This window comes from Eleutherodactylus coqui, chromosome 12 (genome assembly GCF_035609145.1).
Source record: "Eleutherodactylus coqui strain aEleCoq1 chromosome 12, aEleCoq1.hap1, whole genome shotgun sequence".
NCBI lineage: Eukaryota > Metazoa > Chordata > Amphibia > Anura > Eleutherodactylidae > Eleutherodactylus > Eleutherodactylus coqui.
This window is the reverse complement of record NC_089848.1, coordinates 38710978-38733930: the sequence shown is the minus strand read 5'-3', so window position 1 is coordinate 38733930 and position 22953 is coordinate 38710978.

Here is a 22953-nt window from a genome sequence, read left to right as displayed (position 1 = left end):
TCTACGCTTAAATGTCATGTACCTTTACTTCTGGCAAAGTTATTAACAATTTTTCTGTGACGTGGAACACAACGACAATCCACTACATAATATGCTCAATGTGCTCCCCATTGTTTTGAATCATCAATGCTATTCTCTTCTCCTATTCATGATACACCGAGAGCAGTACCTCCTCAGAAAAGCTCGCACAGGCCCTCAGGATCTGCTGCTTCACTTGCGGCACACTCTGGAATTTCTCTTCGTAAACCCTGAACTTGACATCACTTCACAGGTAGAAGTCCAAAGGGGTGGATCCAGTGAGCATGGTGGCCACTCTACTGGACCAAGATGTCCAATCCACTTCCCCAGAAACTGCTGATCTAAATGGGAATATGCCATCTTTCTTGCACAATGATGGAAACACCTTGTCACATACAATTGCAGATACTTGGCAGCAGTAAGGTTAAGAATGGGACACTGTCTTTGTACCTCACACACCATACCATGCCATGACTTTCTGTGCACCAATCATCTTGGGGGGATCTGTCCAGATCGGGTTTATGTTGACTAGTAGGCAAGGTTTTATTTGTTTACCTTCCTCTTCAAGTCGAAGTTGGCTTCATCATTGAACAGTCTCTGTGAAATGTGTGTCCTGCTGCAATTGCAGTGACACCCATTCTGCAAATTCAGCACAGCGATTGGGATCGTCATCATTGAGGTGATGCAGCAACTGGATCTTGTACAGGTGCTATTTGTGTGTATCCAGTATGTGCTCAATGGTGGTTTGACTCACCCTGCTCTCCCGTGACAGACATCTGGTGCTACAATGCGTGATCTTGCATAAGGTTTTTCAAGACGGCCGTTGTTGTTACTTTGTTTTGTTACATCCACTTTTTAGCAACTCCAACACAAAATCAGTTTGGCAAAATTTGGCAAGCAATTTGCCATCTGTGCCATGGCAGATGGATGGTTTGTTAGGTTGTCAACTGTTGAACTCCGGTGCAATGACTCGAGTAATGTGCTCCCTGAAGAGCAGCACAATCTTTGTCCTCTCCTTGCATGTTAATCTCACAGTCGTATCTGTGTTTGCAACAAAGGGAAAACTGTTAAAGGGGTTGTCCCGCGGCCAAAATGAAAAATTTTTCACACTCCAGTCCCCCATGTTAAGCAAGCATCACAAACTACCCATGTAAATCGTTTTTTTAGAGCGTTTCTACTCACCATAAAGCTGTTTCATGAAGTTATAAAAATCTTCTTCCAAGATGGCCACCGTCATTTCCCAAGGTGCACCGCTGGTCTTCTCCCATGGTGCACTGCGGGTCTTCTCCCATAGTGCACCATGGATGTTCTTCTCCAGTCTGAGCTCCACTGCCGATTACAGCCACCTCATTGGCTGATCGGCACCATGTGATGGGGGTGGAGCTACGCGATGATGCTGAAAAGGGGGAGGAGCCAGGACGCAGCTCGTGAGCCCAGAACCACCAGGAGATGATTCTTTTCTGCGCAAGCGCGACTGTTGCGGCGACCAGAGAAGAAGGCTTCAGTCATCGCCATGGAGACGGGGACCCCAGCACCGGAGGGGGTAAGTATATAACTTCTGTATGGCCAATATTTAATGCACGATGTATATTACAAAGTGCATTAATATGGCCATACAGAAGTGCATAACTGCACTTGCTTCTGCGGGACAACCCCTTTAATATTTTTGGCAGGAACAAAGTTATTGAACTTCTACCTGAGGGGTGATTGTAAGTCCAGGTAAAAATCCAAAGTCTGGCACATGTACAACAAGGATCCTGAGCACCTGTGCAAGTATTTTTACTGAGGTGTTGCTCTCAGTGCATTGTGAGTAGGAGAAGAGAATAGCCTTAATGATGCAAAACAAGGGGGAGCACATCGAGCATATCCTGTAGTGGATTGTCATTGTATTACATGCCATGGTACAAATTGTTAATCACTTTGGCAGGGATAAAGGTACATGATGCTTAAGCACAGATTTGGATTCCACATCAAATTCTCTATTGGATACCCATGTCTCATGCACCCCTTCCCATTTGGAAATATTGACTAGCTTTCGTGATGATGGCTTTCAAAATGAATGCTGTGTTGGATGCCACCCCTCACAGATTTATCTAGCTTCCCTTAGCAACACATTCACTGATCAGACAAAACATGAAGATCACTGATAATAGTAGCTGTTAATTGGTGGAATATAATATTAGAGGACCCACTAAAGAAATCTCCTATATTATTTAAAAATTAACTTTTATTAATTCTGTTAAAAATAAAGACAAGCGCTTGTGGTGACACACAAATTAATAACACCTCTGTTTATTTTAAACAATGCGAGTCCTGACGGTGTATAAAGACCTATACTGCTTCTCTCCTAGAGGTGTAGATATATATAGCCACCCTAATTACGGTCTGCTATAGTGAGATACTTGGTCTCAATCGTGTATATTAGATGATGAAAATTATTTCAATTCAGTATTGTAAATCTCATATATATATTAATCATAGATTGCTAGGTGCACTTAGTTATATTCCTTATATTCTGTGCACTTTTTTATGTCTCCCAGGCTCGACGCGTTTCCTCGGCCTCTTTTAATCTAGGGCCGATTCATCAGGATCAAGGAGTAATTTTATTACATATGTTGATGTTCACTTAGGTGGTACACAAAAAAATCCAGGTACCACTATCACTTCTTTTGAGGGTCCCTGGTTAGATACTTTAATATGAATTGGAAATGGGACACTATTGATCCGCATTGAACGTGATAGTCAATGGTGAGAGAGTCCTGAGCACTTTACTAAAAATATGCGAATAAGCTATATCTTTAAGATGATATTTTAGCTTATGTCTCACTGATTCTTATATGCCACTCTAGATCATGCTGATGTAATGTAGCTCATGTCCCAGAGAGGCCTGATATGTGCATATACTAATGGCTTTTTTTTGCCAAGATATATTATATAGTATATTGCTACAGTGGGAACCGCTACAATCGCATTTAAAACACTTGCTCGCTAGGAATCTAGTATTCAGCAGCCGGGGATTTAAAATCTCCGCCTGCTGAATGAGCTGCCTCTGATTGGTCACAGCCTCACCAATCAGAGGCAGCTCTCACTCATACCCATTCATGAATTCATGAATGGGTGAGTGAGTGCTGCCTCTGATTGACTCAGCGCAGTGACCAATCAGGGGCAGCTCTCAGCTGAATGACAGCTGAGAGCTGCCCCTGATTGGTCCCTGCACTGAGCCAATCAGAGGCAGCACTCACCACTCGAGTAATGAGCATCTAGAGCACCCTAATACTCGAACGAGCATCAAGCTCGGACGAGTATGCTCGCTCATCTCTAGTCCCTGGCTATACACTATCCAAACTCAGTTTTGTTCATACCTGGGGAAAAGCAGGATTACCAAATATACTAGATATGGGGAGGTGTCTAGATATCAGGTTATATCTTTTAGAAAGTCTATCCCGAGTGCCAGGGAGGAAAACAAGGTAGGGTACATGATTGCTTTATTGTGTTTCGATCTGTGCAAAAAGACATCTTCAAGTGATTGAGAAGAGACTGCTGTGCCTCAATCAATACTCAATGGAGTTTATCATGACGGGAGAAAATGGAGGTTAATTGTGCTAGTTGGGCCTTGTGATAATATATTATGATATTAGGAACCCCCAAGCCTCCCACACTCAGGGGCGCATATAAGGTAGAATGTTGGGTCCGCCTGGTTTTGTAGACCAAATAAAGGACAATAGTTTGGATTGTAGGCATTTCAAAACCACTGCTGGGATAGGAATGGGCAAAGCACAGAAGAGGTATAGTATTTTTGGGAGCCAGGACATTTTGATAGAATGGATTCTACCTAGGCAGGATAAATTATAGATTGCCAAAGTATCTAGGTTTGCTCTAAATTCTTAATTAAGGAAGGATAATTAGCTCAGTGTAAGGTCTCATAGGAGTTTGTGAGATGTATACCCAAGTAAGGCAGACTTTTTGTGACCCATTAAAAATTAAGTTTCAAAAGTTTAAGCATGGGGAGAGGTGAGTTTAAATTCAGAGCCAATGATTTGGTGTCATTGACTCTGAGGTCTGATATTGCTCCACATTAATCCAGAATTTGATATATATTATGGAGGGAAATGAGAGGGGAGAAATAAATAACAGCACGTCATCTGCATATAGAGCACATTTGTGTTCATGTTCTTTTATGTGGATACTCTTAACCCCTTAAGGAAGAAGCCTGTTTGCCCCTTAGTGACGGAGCCAAATTTTGGAAATCTGACATGTGTCTCTTTAACATAGAATAACTCCGTAAAGGTTTTGCATATCCAAGTGATTCTGACATTGTTTTTTTGCCACATATTGTACTTCATTTAGGTGGTAAAAATAGACTGACAGAATTTGTGAATATTTATGAAAAGTGCTAAAATTGGGAAAACTTTGGAAAAAATGTTATTTTTTTCACATTTTCCACTGTAATATCTCAAATATGTGCAAACATACTGGACAAATCTTTGCTAAGGTATATATTTCCATCTGTTTAATTTATTCTGGATGCACATTTGAAAAACTTTTTTTTCTAACCATTTAGGCAACATACAAATTTAACATTGATTATCAACATTTTGAGAAACACTTTGTTCCCGTGTTCAGAGACATACCCGTTGTGGCCCTAATCTTCTGTTTGTATGCACAACATGGCCCAAGCCGAAAGGAGCAGCCGGTGGCTTTCAGAACAGACATTTTGCCTGAAGGTGTTTTAGGCCCCATTTCCCACTTGTAGAGCCTTTGAGCCGCCAAAACAACAGAGAACTCCATTTTGAAAACTAGACCCCTTGGCAAATTCATCTAGGGGTGTACTGCATATTTTGACCCCACAGTTTGTGAATGAATCTAAGCAAAGCAGTAGGAAAAAATTACGATTTTCATTTTTTTTTAAATGACATGATTGACACATGTGATTGAAGACTTTCACCCGAAAATGGATCCCCCTATTTGTCCCGTGTTCAGAAACATACCCGTTGTGGCCCTAATCTTCTATCTGTATGCAGGGCTCAAACCGAAAGAAGCAGCCTTGGAGGTGATTTAGGCCCCATTGCCCACTTGTAGAGCTCGTGAGCGGCCAAAAGAATGGAGAACCCCCACAAATGACCTTATTTTGAAAACCACATTTTTGGCTTTTCCAGTTCTGGTGATTTTATGAAAATATGTAGAAATAAACCTATGTGGTATATATCAGCACAACATATGCAACTTTTAATTTTAGGAGGCATTGTGAATTTAATTGTCTTCTTGAATAACACTATTAGCCTCATGTATCAATTTAGAAACATTTTTTGTACATTAAACGTTGTTGCGCCATTGAATGGCAGTACCCGCATGTGCTGAGTGGCATTCTGACAATGTGCCAGGTGTCTCCATTTTAAAAATATAGGGTATTGGGGGGTTTAGTATGATTTTCTTTACATTTTGTAACTTAGATGTTATTTGCATGTCAAAAGTGTGAAAATCGTCCTGGCTACTAGACATGCAAAATGTTCAGAAACCACAGGCAATGAAAAGCTTAAAGGGGTTGTCTCGCGGCAAACCTCAAAATTTTACCTTACCCCATTCCCCCTGTCACCCCCCTGGCATAAAATAGCAAATTAAAGCAGTTTTTAAACCGCTTGCTACTTACCGATCCGACGAAATAAGGACTTTAAAAAATCTTCTCCCTAAGATGGCCGCCGGTCCTTTCCCAGGGATGCACTGCGGTTTTCTCCCATGGTGCACCGTGGGTCTTCTCCCATGGTGCACCATGGGCTCTGTGCGTTCCATTGCCGATTCCAGCCTCCTGATTGGCTGGAATCGGCACACGTGATGGGGCGGAGCTACGCGATGACGCGTAGAAGGGGGCGGAGCCAGAACACCGCTCGTGCCCGGACCGAGCAGAAGGGGAGAAGACCGCACAGTGCAAGCGCGTCTAAAAAAGCAAGAAGACAGTGACATTAGACGGATCCATGGCGACGGGGACGCTAGCAACGGAGCAGGTAAGTGAATAACTTCTGTATGGCTCATATTTAATGCACGATGTACATTACAAAGTGCATTAATATGGCCATACAGAAGTGTATAACCCCACTTGCTTTCGCGAGACAACCCCTTTAAGTTCAAGACAATTTTACAGTTTACACAACATACTGTGTCTAGCTTCTTCTAAAAATTACCAAAAATGTTCTTAACAATTGCTTCTAAAGTATGAAAAGTCTAGAATGTAGAGATGATACCCAACGCTTACTGAAAGGTGAGCGGTAACAGTTAGATGTCTCTAAGTGACTGCTTGTAAATGCATTGATACAAGTTCATTTCCAATTCCTTTTCCAGTATATGAAGATGATGGGAGTCCACACCTCAACAAACTTCTTGGCTTGGTTTCTTGAAAACATTGCTGTTACCATGATCACCAGTGCGACCGTTGTACTAATACTGAAACTAAGTGGGATACTTCTGCACAGCAATGGCGCTCTTGTCTTCCTGTTTGTTTCGGAGTTTGGAATCTCTATCATTGCCTTCAGTTATATGATCAGCTCGGTTTTCACCAATGCCAATACAGCAGCGCTCTGCGGCAGTTTATTGTATATGATCAACTTCCTGCCATATATAATCCTCCATGTTTTACAGAAGCAATGCAGCTTCACTGTACAGTGTTTATTGGTAAGAACGCCCTTCTTTCCATGCCATATACAGTATGTCAGCGTATTTCTACTTAAAGCTATTTCTGAAAAATAAACTATGGCTGCTTCCCACCATGATCCCATTGGGGACAGCTGCAATGCATGCATTTGTCTAAAGGAAGGCTATGACATGTTAGTTATAAATGTCAGGAGATTTCCTTGATACATACTGTATCCTGGACTCAAGGGCTGATTTTCCATAGGAGTAGGACCTCCTTCACACTGGCGACAAAGTCGTGCGATTTTGTCGCGTTGCTACAATGCTACTAATCGCATGTATGTGAAGCCCATGCTTTCCTATTGGTTCCCTCACACATGCGATGTTTTGTAGCATGCGACAATCCGACACAAAAACTTCGCTGGTCCAGAGATATGCCTGCGACACACAAGGTTTTGTAGCTTATGTTTCCCTATGGAGCCTTCCTCTCAGTTGCATCGCATCGCACCAAAACGCGATTTTTGTGCAGTGCGATGCGACTTTGACGGTAGGAAATCCTACTGTCAAAGCCAAATCTAAGCCCTAGTTGTAGAAAAATTTTTTGAAAAACACATACATTACCTTACAAGCGCTCTCCGATGCCACCGCAGATTCTCCCGGATCTCGGCACTGTTTCTCTTCTTCATCCGCTGGCCGGGGATTGAAAGACCCCCGCCTCCTGGAAGCACTGGCTGTGATTGGCTGACGCTTAGCCAATCACAGCCAGCGCTTCCAGGAGGCGGGGGTTTTTCAAATCCCGGCCAGAAGATGAAGAAGAGAAACAGTGCCTGGACCCGGGGTGAAGCTGCAGCGGCGCCCTGGACAGTGCGGGAGGGGTGATGTATACTTTTTTTTTCTCTTTTCCTCAGCTACAGCTTATTTTTGGGGTAGGGTTTATATTTCAAGGCCCCCCCCCCCTCGATAATCCTCGCATGTGATGCGACTTTGTAGCGCTACAAAATCACAGCATTACCGCGAGAAGACGCAGCGATATCCCACGGAGTAGCGATGCGATATCGCTGCGATTTTCTCACGGCGATGCCGTGTTGCTTGTGTGAAGGAGGCCTAATAATTCAAGTCAATTTATTGCTGTGTGTGCAAGAGCAAAATGAATCAAACATTGTGTGGCAGCTTCATAAATGTGTTGCATTTTGCACTTTTAAAAGAAAAAAGTGCACTCAAAAAAAAGATTTCATGAATTCCTCTGATGATAAATCAACTCAAAAAGCTCAGTATTGGAGTGAGCTTGTGCAAACATTTTTGCAACTTTTTGAAATGTAACAAAAAAAAAGTTTTTTTTTAAGGCAAAAAAAGGAACACAATTGTGACCTAATTGACGAGCGTGTATTCAGAATAAAGGACTTTTCTTTTTCCTCTGTGACATATACATTGCACAAATGTTTAATAATTTAAGATGCTTCCACGGTTTGCCCAGCTGTTTCTCTCATAGACCTCACATGTGTGACCACCTCTACAGCCTCCGCCTTGAAACAGTGTAATCTAGCGGAAAAGCAAATTCAAATGCTAGAATTTAATTCAATGACATCACAGTGAAATTATGTGAGAGGAGAGCGCCAAGAATAAAACTTTTAGCAGGAAACAGTTATAGTGAAGTAAAAATACACTCACCAGGTGCTCAGGTGAGATCAAACGTTAGGTATGAATCTCACCGGCACCAAGATCCTGGATGGCGTGTAAAGATTATGGAGCCGAATCCCTCATCCATAGAGAGCCGCACAGCAGTTTTACGAGTTAACCCACAAGAACCTGAGGGCTCGTCACCTAGTATTTGACATAGGAAAGGAAAAAACAATTGCTTGCGATCGCAGGGAAACAGGCACAACGATCAAATTGATTATATTATAATCAATTTATTAACACACAATGCACTGAGCTACCTGTTTCTGCGAACATCCGTCGCCTTTTTTAAGCTCAAGTAATACACAAAAAACAAAGCAATTTATACAAAATTTTAAAACAGATGACTCACTTGTCCATGTGCACTGAGGGTGCACGCCGTTCACTAAGAACTATTGGGCGGAGACTTCGCTACCTGGAAAGGTAAGGTGGACGTCATCACGTCTCCCCTTGACTCGCTACATGCGTGTCAAAATGTTTTTCTTTTTCAATGAACTTTATCATTGCTTGTCAAAATTACGACAATGGTTACTATTCATGATCTATCTGCTATAGGGATTTTACCCAATATAGTAGTTTCTATCCTTACATTGTTAAATAATTTACATATCAAGTAAATGCAACAATTAAATAAAATACACATTATATATATGTAAAAAATATAATAATAATAATAAACATGATTCCAATATAAAGGGATAATAATCTAATATTATATTGGGTAAAATCCCTATAGCAGATAGATCATGAATAGTAACCATTGTCGTAATTTTGACAAGCAATGATAAAGTTCATTGAAAAAGAAAAAAATTTTGACACGCATGTAGCGAGTCAAGGGGAGACGTAATGACGTCCACCTTACCTTTCCAGGTAGCGAAGTCTCCGCCCAATAGTTCTTAGTGAACGGCGTGCACCCTCAGTGCACATGGACAAGTGAGTCATCTGTTTTAAAATTTTGTATAAATTGCTTTGTTTTTTGTGTATTACTTGAGCTTGAAAAAGGCTACGGATGGTCGCAGAAACGGGTAGCTCAGTGCATCTTGTGTTAATAAATTGATTATAATATAATCAATTTGATCGTTGTGCCTGTTTCCCCGCAAGCGCAAGCAATTGTTTTTTCCTTTCCTATGTCAATGACATCACAGTTTCTGTTTAATGACCTATTCTGGTATCCAAGCACGTTTGACAAAGCACAGTGGCCCATAGAATCCAGTATCTGGGGTGAATATGTTGCCACCTCCCAAACCCGTCCTCCTATGTCACTGTACTACTTCTGTCTGGAAAGGCAATTGGACAGTGATTTCTGGTTTTATATAATAAATCTTATTTACTAAATAATGAAATATCATGCAGCTTTCTAATGCATTCAATGTTTTAATTTTTCCCCATTTTCAAAAAGCCATTAGTTAAAAAAATAAACCCTTATCATTCATATCCGGAGGCTGAACATCCTGCTAGTATTGCTGCTCACAGCAAAGAGAAAAAAGAATCCAATACTTGGTAAAGACAAAAACTCCACTCTTTATTCAATTTGGCATAAAAGCATCATGTGACCACACAGCCTTGGTGTCCACACCGTCTACGCATTTCAGTCTACACGCCGTTAATTGTGACCATGGTGGAGAGTTGCTGTAAGTGGGATGAATGCTGAGTTTAGCAGGGTCTTAAATATCATTACAAGAATTCTTGACCTTTAGAAGTTTCGAAGTGGACATCAACTGGCTATGTGCAACATGGAAGAGGAGAGCAGCCATATGGTGAGCTGCAATGTATGCTATAAGCTTACCTAGAAAAAAAAAACACCTGCCAGAAATGCAAGCTTAACCCCTTAGTGACCAAGCCTGTTTGCGCCTTAATGACCAGGCCAAATTTTGCAAATCTGACATGTGTCACTTTAACATGGAAAAACACCAGAAAGGTTTTGCATATCCAAGCGATTCTGACATTGTTTTTTCGCCACATGTTGTACTTCATTTAGGCGGAAAAAATAGACCGATAGAAATTGTGTTTATTTATTAAAAGCGCCAAAATTGGGAAAATTTTGAAAAAATCGTCATTTTTTCACATTTCCAACTGCAATATCTTAAATATGTGCAAACATAATATAGAAATTTTTGCTAAGATTTATATTTCCACCCGTTTACTTTATTTTGGGCGCACATTGGAAAAACTTTTTTTTTTTTTTAACCATTTAGGAGACGAACAAATTTAACATTACTTTTTAGCATTTTGAGGAACACTTTGTTTTCCAACACCAAGCCAAGATTGGAAAGGCTCATGATTGTCAGAATAATAGATACCCCCACAAGTGACCCCATTTTAAAAACTACACCCCTTAGTGTATTCACTGAGGGGTGTCATGAGTGTTTTGACCCCACAGTTTTTTTCAGGAATTAATTCAATTTAGAGGAGAAAAAGTAAAATTTCATATTTTTGCAAATCTATCATTTTAAAGACATATTTTTTTCCTATAGTTTACATGAAAAGGAGGATTTACACCCCAAAATGGATACCCCTGTTTCTCCCGTGTTCAGAAATATACCCATTGTGGCCCTAATGTTATATCTGAGTCCACAACGGGGCCCAAAATGAAAGGAGTAGTCAGTGTCTTTCAAAACAGAAATTTTGATTGAAGTCCTTTTAGGCCCCATAGCACACATGTAGAGTTCTTGAGCGCCCAAAACCATAGAAAACCCTGACAAATGACCCCATTTTGAAAACTAGAGCCCTTAAGGAATTTATCTAGGGGTGTACTGCATATTTTGACCCCACGGTTTTTGAATGAATTCCAGCCAAGCAAAAGGAAAAAATTAGGATTTTCGTTTTTTTGGCAATTCTGTCATTTTAAAAACAGCTTTTTTTGTACAGCACACACATGAATGAAGACTTACACCCCAAAATGGATACCCCTGTTTGTCCCGTGTTCAGTGACATACCCATTGTGGTCCTAATCTTATGTCTGGATGCACAACAGGGCCCAAAATGAAAGGAGTAGTCAGTGGCTTTCAGAGCATAGATTTTGCTTGAAGTCCTTTTAGGCCCCATTGCCCACTTGTAGAGTTCTTGAGCGCCCAAAACCATAGAGAACCCCCACAAATGACCCCATTTTAAAAAACTAGACTCCTTAACGAATTTATCTAGGGGTGTACTGCGTATTTTGACCCCACAATTTTTGAATAAATTCAAGCAAAGCAAAAGGAAAAAATTAGTATTTTCGTTTTTTTGGCAATTCTGTCATTTTAAAAACAGCTTTTTTGTACAGCACACATATGAAGGAAGACTTGCACCCAAATGAAAGGAGTAGTCGGTGGCTTTCAGAACATAGATTTTGCTTGAAGTCCTTTTAGGCCCCATTGCCCACTTGTAGAGTACTTGAGTGGCCAAAACCATAGAGAACCCCCACAAGTTACCCCATTTTGAAAACTAGACCCTTTAATGAATTAATCTAGGGGTGTACTTTGTATTTTTACCCTACAATTTTTGAATAGATCCAAGCAAAGCAGTAAGAAAAAATTACGATTTTCATTTCTTTAGCTATTGCGTCAATTTAAAAACAGGTTTTTTTGTACAGCACACATATAAATGAAGACTTTCACCCCAAAATGGATACCCCTGTTTGTCCCGTGTTCAGAAACATACCCATTGTGGCCCTAATAGACTTACAGGACCCATGGCTAGGCCTACAATGAAAGGAATACCCGTTGGATTTCAGGGTACAACTGAATAAATTCCAGGCCCCATTGCCCACTTATAGAGCCATTGAGCATCCAAAACAATAAAGAACCCCCTCAAATGACCCCATTTTGAAAACTAGACCCCTTAATGAATTCATCTAGGGGTGTACTGCATATTTTGACCCCACAGTATTTGAATGAATCTAAGCAAAGCAGAAGGAAAAAGTTACGATTTTCAAATTTTTTTGGCAATTTTTTTAAATTTAGAAACAGTTTTTTTGTAGTGTACATAGGAATGAAGACTTTCACCCCCAAATGGATACCCCCAATTGTCCCGAGTTCAGAAACATACCCATTGTGGCCCTAATTTACTTACAGGGCCCATGGCAAGGCCTATAATGGAGGGAACACCCGTTGGATTTCAGAGCACAACTGAATAAATCCCAGGCCCCATTGCTTATTTGAACGGAATAAAAATTGACTCCCTAAAAATTTTCCCGCCTCCCCCACACACTCTGCGCCCTTTTTGGCGTTCGCAAATCTTAGATAAAAGTCATAATGTGAACTGTGTGGTATTTCCGAAGACAAGGGTAATTACGGAGGCTGGTTGGAATGGGCCCATGGGGCAATAAAACCGTGCATCCCCCCTCCTCTCATGCTTTTTGGGGGTATTTCGTGACCTCAGTAGCGGGTATGGGGTGTAAAAAGTGGCGTTCCGTGAGTCTCCGTAAGCTTGATAAGGTGCGGCGGTCTCACATAGAAGGTGCTCAACAAACTGCTCCTGGAACTGCGTGAAGGCAAGCGTTCCCGGGGCTTCTTGTAAAATACGTATTACAGGTAGCGGTCTGAATAACGCCGGGCTCATGCGGCCGTAGGCGGAATCCGCTTGCGGAGGCCTGCAGCGGATCCCAGCTGTGAGCCCGGCTGTGACCCTGCGTACGGCTGCGTAATGTACTGCGCATAACTGCCTACTCACACAGGCGGTCATGCGCAGTACACCGTTGTTTGTATTTCTCGCACCGTTGCTTAGCGATGACGCGGGTACCTGCAGCCCGTATACAACGTAGTTGCGTGTGGGCTGCGGGTATATCCGCAACCATGGAGCACAATAGGCTCTATGCTACGGATAGTCGCGGTAAAATAGAACCTGCTGCGTTCTCTTTTCTGCCAGTGGTTTACACAATTCCGACCCGCTAATGTGAGCAGAATTGTGTAATCCAATGCGATTGATCTGCATATTACTGTGGATCAGACGCATGCCGAATTCGTAATTCCTATCCGGTCATGTAAGACCGACCTATGATAGATCGCTACTTTTTATTACGTGACCAGGGACTGCTCAATGAGGTCACCCGTCACTGCTCCATGTTCTCGGCGACCGTTGGTCGCCAAGAGCTAAGAGATTTAAATTTCCTGGGCTCCCCGACTCCTGCACATGTGTCCGGTGTTTTCACGGATGAGGATTGCATTGGGGTGCAAATACGGAGGCCTCAAGTAAAAAAAGTTTCATTTCCTCTCACCGATCGCATCGGTGAGGGAATATGAAGCTTCACCTTTTATTTACTTTAACGTGATCGCCATTATCCATTGTATAACGGCGAACACGTGATCATGAACCGCTCACCGCGGCTCTCCGTGAAATCTCCAGGCTCTTGGCTAAGTTTTGTAGCCAGGAGCAGGGAGAATTTCAATTATCTTGGCAATCCACAGCTTTTGCGCATGCGTCCGCCATTTTGGCGACGGGCGTGTGCGCAGAAGCTGGGGTAAGGTCCGTGAAAAAATCTGGGGGCCTTAGGTACGTCATTTCATCCTCCCTCACGGATATGATCCGTGAGGGGAGATGAAACGTACGCTTTTTAAACTTTTTAAAAACTTTTTTAACAATCGCAATGCCGGGAGGGGGGGGGGGGGCAAGTCACCGCAGCCCGGGATGACAGCTCCATGCTGTCGGCTACCTGCGGGCACCGACAGCATGGAGCTGTCACGTCCATAGCCCACGGGGCTTTATTCTCTGTAGGACGCATGTTTTTACGTCCACAGAGAATAAAGCCCACTTGGGCAGGACGTAAAAAGACTATGGCCCGGTCGTTAAGGGGTTGAGTCTCTATTGGAGGAAAAGGTGCAAAGTCTTCAGGAGAGAATAGCTACACTGTAACTCATTAGAAGTGGAAAGAAAGAACACAGACAAAAAAAATCTGAAGCAAGAGACACTGATCACAATCTAAAATGTTTTTACACAAATGCACAGAGCATGGGAAACAAACAAGGAGAATTGGAGCTCCTAACAAAGGAAGAGAAATATGAGGTCATAGGCATCACGGACACTTGGTGGAATGATACACATGATTGAAACACAAGGCTTGAAGAATTTAACCTTTTTATAAGAAACAGACCTAAAATAGGGGAGGAGGGTGTTGTGTTGTATGTTAGGAAACCATCCATCTCCACAGAGATTCAAGCTTCAGACATGGGAGTTCTGTAGAAACTGTTTGGGTAAGAATACAAGGAGAGAACAACAGAAAGGAGACCATTGTAGGCATTTACTATAGGCCGCCTGGACAAGCAGAAGATGTGGATGAACTCTATCTACAACAGATGGCCAAGCTCTCAAAGAAGCCCAACATAGTGATCATGGGAGATTTTACCTATCAGACATTTGTTGGGAATCTCTCTCGGGTAAAAGTAATGGATCCAACAAATTCTTATCCGATCTTGCAGTGACAACTTTATCTTTCAAAAGGTCAAAAAGAAAACAAGGGGATCTGCTATCTTGGACCTAATTCTTACCAACAGGGAGGCAATAGTTGAGGAATAAGGGTGGCTGGGACCCTAGGAGGCAGTGATCATGATATCCTTGAATTTTGGTTAACAAGGAAAGGAAAATCTGAGAAGACTTAGACCTCAAGGTTTGATTTCAGAAAGGCAGATTTTAATGAACTCAGAAAGAAGATAGGAAAAATCCAATGGCTGGATGTTCTTAAGGACAGAAATGTCCAAGAAGGTTGGGAAATATTGCAAAATGAGATTCTGAAAGTACAACCATTAACGATCCCTAAAAGAAGGAAGAATGGGAAGCATTTAAAGAGACCAGAATGGATGAACACAGAAGTTGCATACATGCTGAAAAGGAAGAAAAATATATTTATCAAATGGGAAGAGGGGGGAATATCTAAAGAAGAATATAATGCGGTCTGCAGAAACTGTAGGGCAAGTGTCAGAAAAGCTAATAATAAATTGAGACTTGCAAGAGAGGCTGAAAGCAATAAAAAAGGATTTTGATGGAATGTCAAAAGAAAATTCAAAGATGCAATTGGATGCTTACAGGATGAAAATTGGTTAAAAATGATGTTGTAAGGGCCAAACTTTTACATTCTTATATTGTATCTGCTTTCTCTCAGAAATTAGATGTAACATCAACTGATCTTTCCTGTGCTATTGAAGAAATAACAGTATGCAGGCTATCTATAAGAAGTGCGATGGTGAGGGGACCCTTAGCTAACTTACATGACTACAAGTCATGATACTTAAGGAAGCAGCAGAGGTAATTGCTGAACCACTTGCCATAATCTTTGAAAATTCCTGGAGAACAGGAGAAGTTCCAGAAGATTGGAGAAGGGCAAATGTTGTCCCTATCTTCAGAAAAGGGAAGAAGGTAGATCCAGGAAACTACAGGCCTGTGAGCCTTATATCTACAGACATACCGGGAAAGATCTTTGAGCAAATTATTAAACAGCATGTATGCAAGTACTTGGAGGAGAATGGAGTAGTTACAAACACATCATGGCAGACGAATTTAATTGCCATCGAGGACAGAATTATTGACTCGGCTGATTAGGAAAATGTAGTAGATATAGTATATCTTGACTTTAGTAAAGCATTTGAAAAAGTATCTCATACCATACTTAATGAAAAAATGACCAAATATGGGATTGACAAGACAACTGTTAGGTGGATTCACCGCTGGCTGCGGGATCGTACTCAACGAGTGGTCATAAATGGCTGCACATCTAAGTGGAAGAATGTCTCAAGTGGGGACCACAAGGCTCTGTCCTGGGCCCAGTGTTGGTCGAGATGTTTATAAATGGTCTAGAGGAGAGAGTTGAGGTGAACTGATAAAATATGCTGACAACACTAAGAGGGAAAGAGAGGATTCAAAAAGATCTAGAAAAGCTTGAACAGTGGATTTACAGAATGGTATTCAACAAAGAGAAATGCAAAGTCCTACATCTGGGTAAGAAATATGAAAAAAGCGCATACAAAAAGGAAGGAATTGGGCTAAGCAGCAGCACATGTGAAAAAGACTTGGGTATACTAATAAATCATAGACTGAACATGAGTCAACGTATCATGCATCAGCATAAAAGGCAAACACAATTCTGGAAGAAGTGGATGCAGTTCTCTTCAGTCTTATCACTGTGCTGTGAGCTAAATGTATTAGTGCCACAAATCTTTATCTTATCCTGGTATTTTCATTGTACGTAAATCTGTCTGCTTATAGTCCAAGCAATTAAAGTTGGCGCCTGGAGTAGTGGCCTGGAAGGTTCTACAGGATGTCACACAGTCACTAGTTCTTTAAAACTTCCATTTATGTACTCCTTAGGAGACATTTCTGGGGTTGTCTGTCAGAAATACCCTAATTTCCCTCTTTACTCACAGACAACATCCTAATCTGTCTCCTGATTGGTTACTGTCACTTAGATTATTGATTAGTAGAGGGGATACAAGCCTGTGAAAAGGGAGCAGTGGAAGTCGGGATATGGGGAGAAGTTACACAGTTTTTCAATCAGAGCAGTTTGATTGGGGAGGCAGTCAGAGGGAGAGTGAGGAAAGAGAAGTCACATTCAGTCAGTGAGAGTCTGTGTAGAAGTATAGTCACAGTCTGAGGAGGAGAGATGTAGTTAGAAGGAAAGAAGCTCCTGAAGCATCTTAATACTAGTGCAGTGTAGAGGAGAATAGGCCGAGATCCCACTACAATGCGGCACTGGTCAATTAAGACTTTTAAGAAGACTGCTATAGCCAATCCCTGGCTGGTCACTTTGGTATAGCCAGTGATTGGCTGTAGTAGTTCCATATTTGTGTTGTATGGGACACAAAGTAGAGACCGGTGAAGGAGTTGACAATTGTCTAATCAATAAGCTGAATAGGACTTTTCTTTTTTTTTATTCTATACCATTCTGAGCCTTTAAAAAGATTAACTGGCACGACAACCCCTTTTTTCTCACAGAGAATTTCCTTCAAATAATGAGGTGTTACATTTGTATAGCTTTTCAGCTTCTGGAAGTAAATAAAAATGGTACCTTTGAGTGTCAGCAAGCAAAAATCTTCAATATGGTGAAGAAGTAAAATGCAAAGTATATTAGAAAGTAGCATCATACAATAACTATGCTTTATTCAGATAAAACTAGAACCCCCCCCCCCTTCCATGTAAGCTCTACTTTGAGCAGTAGATGAATCAGCTAATCCTTCCTTAAAAGGCATCCTCTCATTGAAAAAAAAATTCTATACTCACTTGTTCCTCCCCTATCTGTCTCCTTTCCACATTTGCTCATCGCTGAGTTTCTCCGGTGCCCAGGTCACCTCATTGCATGCTGGTCGGCTTGTCATGAAGCCAGCATTCCTCGCATTCTCTTCCGGCCAGGTCAGTGAAGGTCAGGTCCCTTTGCTTTATCATTCACTGCCTAGGAAGGAATACTGATTTATTGCAGAGACAGTAGACATGAGCAGCCTGTGCAATAGCTCGGCACTACCCCTGCTGGCCTGTGAACTGTGATGTAACATACATTACCGGCAGGAAGGAGACTGCCTGTGAATGTACTTAACTTCACAGGAAGCTGAAAAATCAGCTAGCTGGAGGTGAGATGCCCCCCCCCCCCCCCCCCCCGGACTACAGGAGACAGGAGAAGATAGGTGAGGAGAAGATCTGGTAAGTAGACTGACGGGAAACGAATAGGTAAGTATAGATTTTTTTTTCTTTAATGACAGAACCCCTTTAAAGAATAAGAGAAAAGAAATATCAAGTTAAATGTATCCCATAATAAAGCCTCTACTTGTTCTTCAATAAAGTGGAGTCCATATTTTAGTCATCCTGTTTATCACGGTTGTCCATATTTATTGCATTTAACCACCTAAAGCTAAAACTCCATATTTAGTATCTAACGCGCAAAAGATAGTTATTAAAGTGAGTATTGATGTTCACATGCTGTGGTATTTAAAAGTGTTAAAGTAATCCTGTGCATTAAACAACTCAATGATTTTTGCTCTTTCACAGTGTCTCTTATCAACAACAGCTTTCGGACAAGGGATTTTTATTCTTACATCGCTCGAAAGTGAAGGAATAGGTATATATGTGTCGTTTTAATGATAACATTATGTTTTAGAGATTTTTTTTCAAGACTTTTGTTAGTCAATTTGTTATACTTTCTCTAGTTGCATTCTGAAATTAGCTGAAACAATGGCTTTAATTAATGTTTCTTGCAAGTATGCATTTTAGATGAACAGTGACTTCAGTTCAAGGCAAGCTTACAGTATGATTAATCTACAAGTGTTTATCTGAGGTCCTGCTGTGTAAATGCTTGGAAGGCTGAAAGGTTGGCTATTTATAACCTCATGCATATGAATATAAATTCTGCATCCTAATCAGTTTGCATTTCTATCACATTCTTGTATAATTAATATTTTGAATATAATTATATAGGGACAGATCTGTTCTGCAGCTTTTAGTGGGAGGCATACAACCAGACTAAAAAGGAGGGTTTCAAAGTTGTAATGCATATTTAGGATAAGGCCACGTATGTTCGATATTCTGTGTAATTTAAGAAGCAGGGTAGATTGAGAAATGTTTAGATTAGGGCATATTTAAAACTGTGGGTGTTTGGATTAACCTAATTATCTGAGGTAGCGCATTTTAGTGAACTGGTGTAGCTCAGGGGAAATCGTGAGATGGAAGTGGGAAGTCTAAATTAGAGAGGAATTTATTCTAAGGTCATTAGCAGAGCAGAGAGAATGGATAGGGAGACAGAGATGAGGGAGGAGATATAGAGCCGTGCAGCCCTCTATGGAGGGCCTTCTGGATGAGTGTGAGGAGTTTAAATTGTATTCTGTATTTGATGGGCAACCAGTGAAGTGACCGGCACAGGGTGGAGGCATCAGTGTAGTGGCTTGACCAGAAGATAAGCCTGGCTGCTGCATGGATTGGAAAAGCCCAATCAGTAGAGAATTGCCGTAATCAAGCTGACCGTGAATAAGGGTGACAGTAAGGCCAGGCTCACACATGCATATTTGTTACATTGCAGCAATTCAAATACATTGATCTTCACAGTTACACTCATACTAGCATTTTTTCATTGCATATAATACGCGAGTAAAAAGGAACGCAGCATATGCAAATTTTACTGAGTATTAGAATATCATAGTAACATAGTATGTTAGGCTGAAAGTAGACAATGTCCACCCAGGTCATCCTGTTTCCACTCCCCTCCCCCGTTGATCAAGAGGAAGGCAAAAAAATAATAATGAGGCAAAAGCCAATTTAGCCCATTTGGGGAAAAAAAAACCTTCCCGACTTCATAATGGCAGTCAGAATAATCCCTGGATCAATGTTTGAAAGTTCCTAACTGACTCCAAGACCCGGATCAACAACTCCGCTGGTTATTTAATGTCAATATCCTGTAATATCATAGCGCTCTAAAAAGACATCTAGTCCCCTCTTAAACTCCTCTATGGATTTTGCCATCACCATGTCCTCAGGCAGAGAGTTCCACAGTCTCAATGCTCTTACAGTAAAGAACCCCCTTCTGTGTTGGTGATGAAACCTGCTTTCCTCTAGACGTAGCGGATGCCCTCTCGTTACCATCGCGGTCCTGGGTATAAACAGATCCTGGGAGAGATCCTTGTATTGTCCCCTCATGTATTTATACAGAGTTATTTGATCATCTCTTAACCGCTTTTTTCCAGCGTGAATAATCCACATTTTGTTAGCCTCTCTGGGTATTCCAAACGAAACTAGTATAAACGGCAGCAGGAATCTGGTGTACAAGTTACAAAATTCTTTATTCTTCCATATTCAATAAAATCACAGCGACTTTTCGACCGTCAAACAGTCTTTATCAAGCATGCTCGCTTGGGTGACTACTTTACTGGGCGATTATAGTCCATTATCCCTCAAACGGCTTTGCACTTATCCTGCCTCCCCTAAAAAGGGCATTATACTAAGGGTGCTGGTGGTGATTTCCTCTTGGACCTCTCTGGGTATTCCTGTCCTCCCATTCCGTTTATTAATTTAGTTGCCCTTCTTTAACCCCCTCAAGCACTGTAATAGAGCCCTATTGTTCTCTTTGGGTGTGTACCAAACACTGTAATATGCAATTACACTGCATATGTCAGCCATTTATATGCAATGTCACTAAGCGACAGAGAAGGGAATTTAAAGAGAAAATGAAACCAGAAAGACTAAGCATGATAGCATATATGAGATATGCTGTCATGCACAGTCAAAAATTGCTGCCATAAGTGGCAATATGCCACTTCATGCCGCGGTAATATGCTGCGTTATTCATGCAGCATTTTACCACACGCTCTTGTGAGCCTGGCCCAAGAGCTTTTGATGTCTCCATAGTGATATGTTTTTGAGGTGCAGGTGACATGAATGAGCAAGTGACTGAATATGGGGAGGGAAGGAAAGGTCGGAATCAAATACAACTTCAAGACAGCGGGCGTGCTACTGAGTTATGGTGGCACCACAAACTGAGATGGAGATATCAGATTGAGATCGGTCAGCAGATGGTGGAAACACAAGAAGTTCAGTTTTTAAGAGGTTAAGTTTTAGATAGAGGGATGACATAATGTTAGACAGCGGACAGATAATCACTGTCCTTTTATAGTAGCGAGGATGCAGGAAGACATATATAATTGGAAATCATCAGTGTAGAGATGGTATTGAAAACTAAATTGGCTGACAGTTTGTCCAATGGGGGCCATGTAGATGGAAAAGAGAAGGCCAAGGACCAAAGCCTGAGTAGCCCAACAGCAAAGGCAAGATAAGAAGAAGTAGAGCTGGCAAATGAGACATTGTACGAAGAGAGGGCAGTATCCTTAAGGCCAATAATGCAGAGCATATTAAGGAGGAGTTGGTGAAAAAGTACAGGGTTAAATGCTGCAGAAAGATCCATAAGAATCAGTAGAGGGGTCACCATTCGATTCAGCTGTCAGGAGATGACTTGACACTTTAGTATGAGCAATTTCTGTAGAATCTAGAGAGAGAAAACCAGACTGTGAGGGGTCAAAAAGTGGGTCATCTGAGAGATAGTTTATTAGTCAAGAGTAGACCAGAAGTTCAAGAAGTTTGGAGATGAAGGGAAGATTAGAGATGGATTGGTAGTTGGCAGTACAGGATGAGTCAATAGTTTCTTTAGTAACGGGGATATGACAGCATGTTTGAAGGAGGAGGGAAATGTACCAGAAGAAAGAGACAGATTGAAATTTGTTGTGAAGTGACTGATAAGGGAGAGGGACTTAAGGAGGTGAGAGGGAATAGGATCATTAATGCAGGTAGAAAAATAGAGGAGCCCGGAGACTGCTTCTGTTGTTGGGTCAAATGCTGAGCGTGAACTAGAGGTGGGGCATTAAAGAAGGGCATCAAAGCTAGTTGGCGACTCGGAAGTTACTTCCTACCGGATATTATCAATTTTCTCCTTAAAATAGGCTGCCTGATCTTCAGCCCTGAGGCTGTATTTTGGGGGCTGGGCAAGGGGTAAAAAGTCTTCTTTGGGTTTTTAGATAATGAGGAGAAGAGAGATAAAGTAGGCTTTTTTTGGCACAGTGAAGGCCAAAGTTATATGTTCTGAGCATGAATTTGTAGTGAAGGAAACGTACAAATATTTGTGATTTTTCTCCACATGAGTTCGGCACATCTTCAGCACCGTCAGAGGAAACAACTTTGAGGCATTTTCCAGAGTTGCTATCATCTTTGTACTTGGTGGAGATAAGTTATAGCTAGTGGAAATAATCGGTGGGCTGGGGTTAGGAGAGATGCCCCATGCAGCTAGTAGTAGGAGAATGGAGAGAGGATGAGCAGATGGTTGAGAGATCTGCGGGAACAGCTTTTCTGCTTAATAGTGGAGTCAGATAGTTTTTAGGTGGTTTAGGAAAGTGAAAGGTCTGTGTGAACTGTACATGCGTGAAGAAGAGAAGGGCTGATGTGGAGGCAATGTGCAAAAGGTAGACATAGGCGATCTTAAAGAAGCATACGTAGCATACCTGTCTCCTGCCCTGTCTAACTACCATGATATGGCTGCAGGACACTTTGCCAACAAGTGACATGCGCCTGCCTTATAGTAAGTCTACATTTGTAGAGGCTAGGTGCTTGCATCTATGGGTAAATAAACAAATTAAGCAATTAGCACTTTAACTAAGGAACAAACTTTTAGGCCCGTGTGTATCATGAAATAAAATGAGGATCAAAGAGTAGGAAGAGGATGAAAGGTAACATCTGATCAAAAGGAAAGAACGAGGAGACGAATGTATATACTATGGAAATTATATTTTGCAGCAATCAGAATGAAGATTCAATGCAGGCAGCATAGAGTTAATAAATCAGTTGCTGGAGACAGATGTGCATACGTGTAAAGAAGGAAGAGGGATCATGCTATGGTATAACTGCAGGACAATAAGCCAAAAATGACACTTCGACAACATATAAACCTCCAACTCCAGCACTGTAAGGCAGCAGCTCACAACTGAGCCAGCACACTGCTTAAGAGGAGAAGAACAGGAAGAATAGGAAGGGGCAACATCTGGATGGCGTTTTTATGTTCTCTTTGTGTTTATCCCTCCTGTTCTGACAGATATGGTGGCTCAGTTGCAATACTGGAGCAGTGGGTTCAAAACTGTTCATAGGGCAACATTTGGATTGAGTTTTTCAAAGTCCATGCAGATGTTATCCTTGATGGAATTTGACCCTAGGACT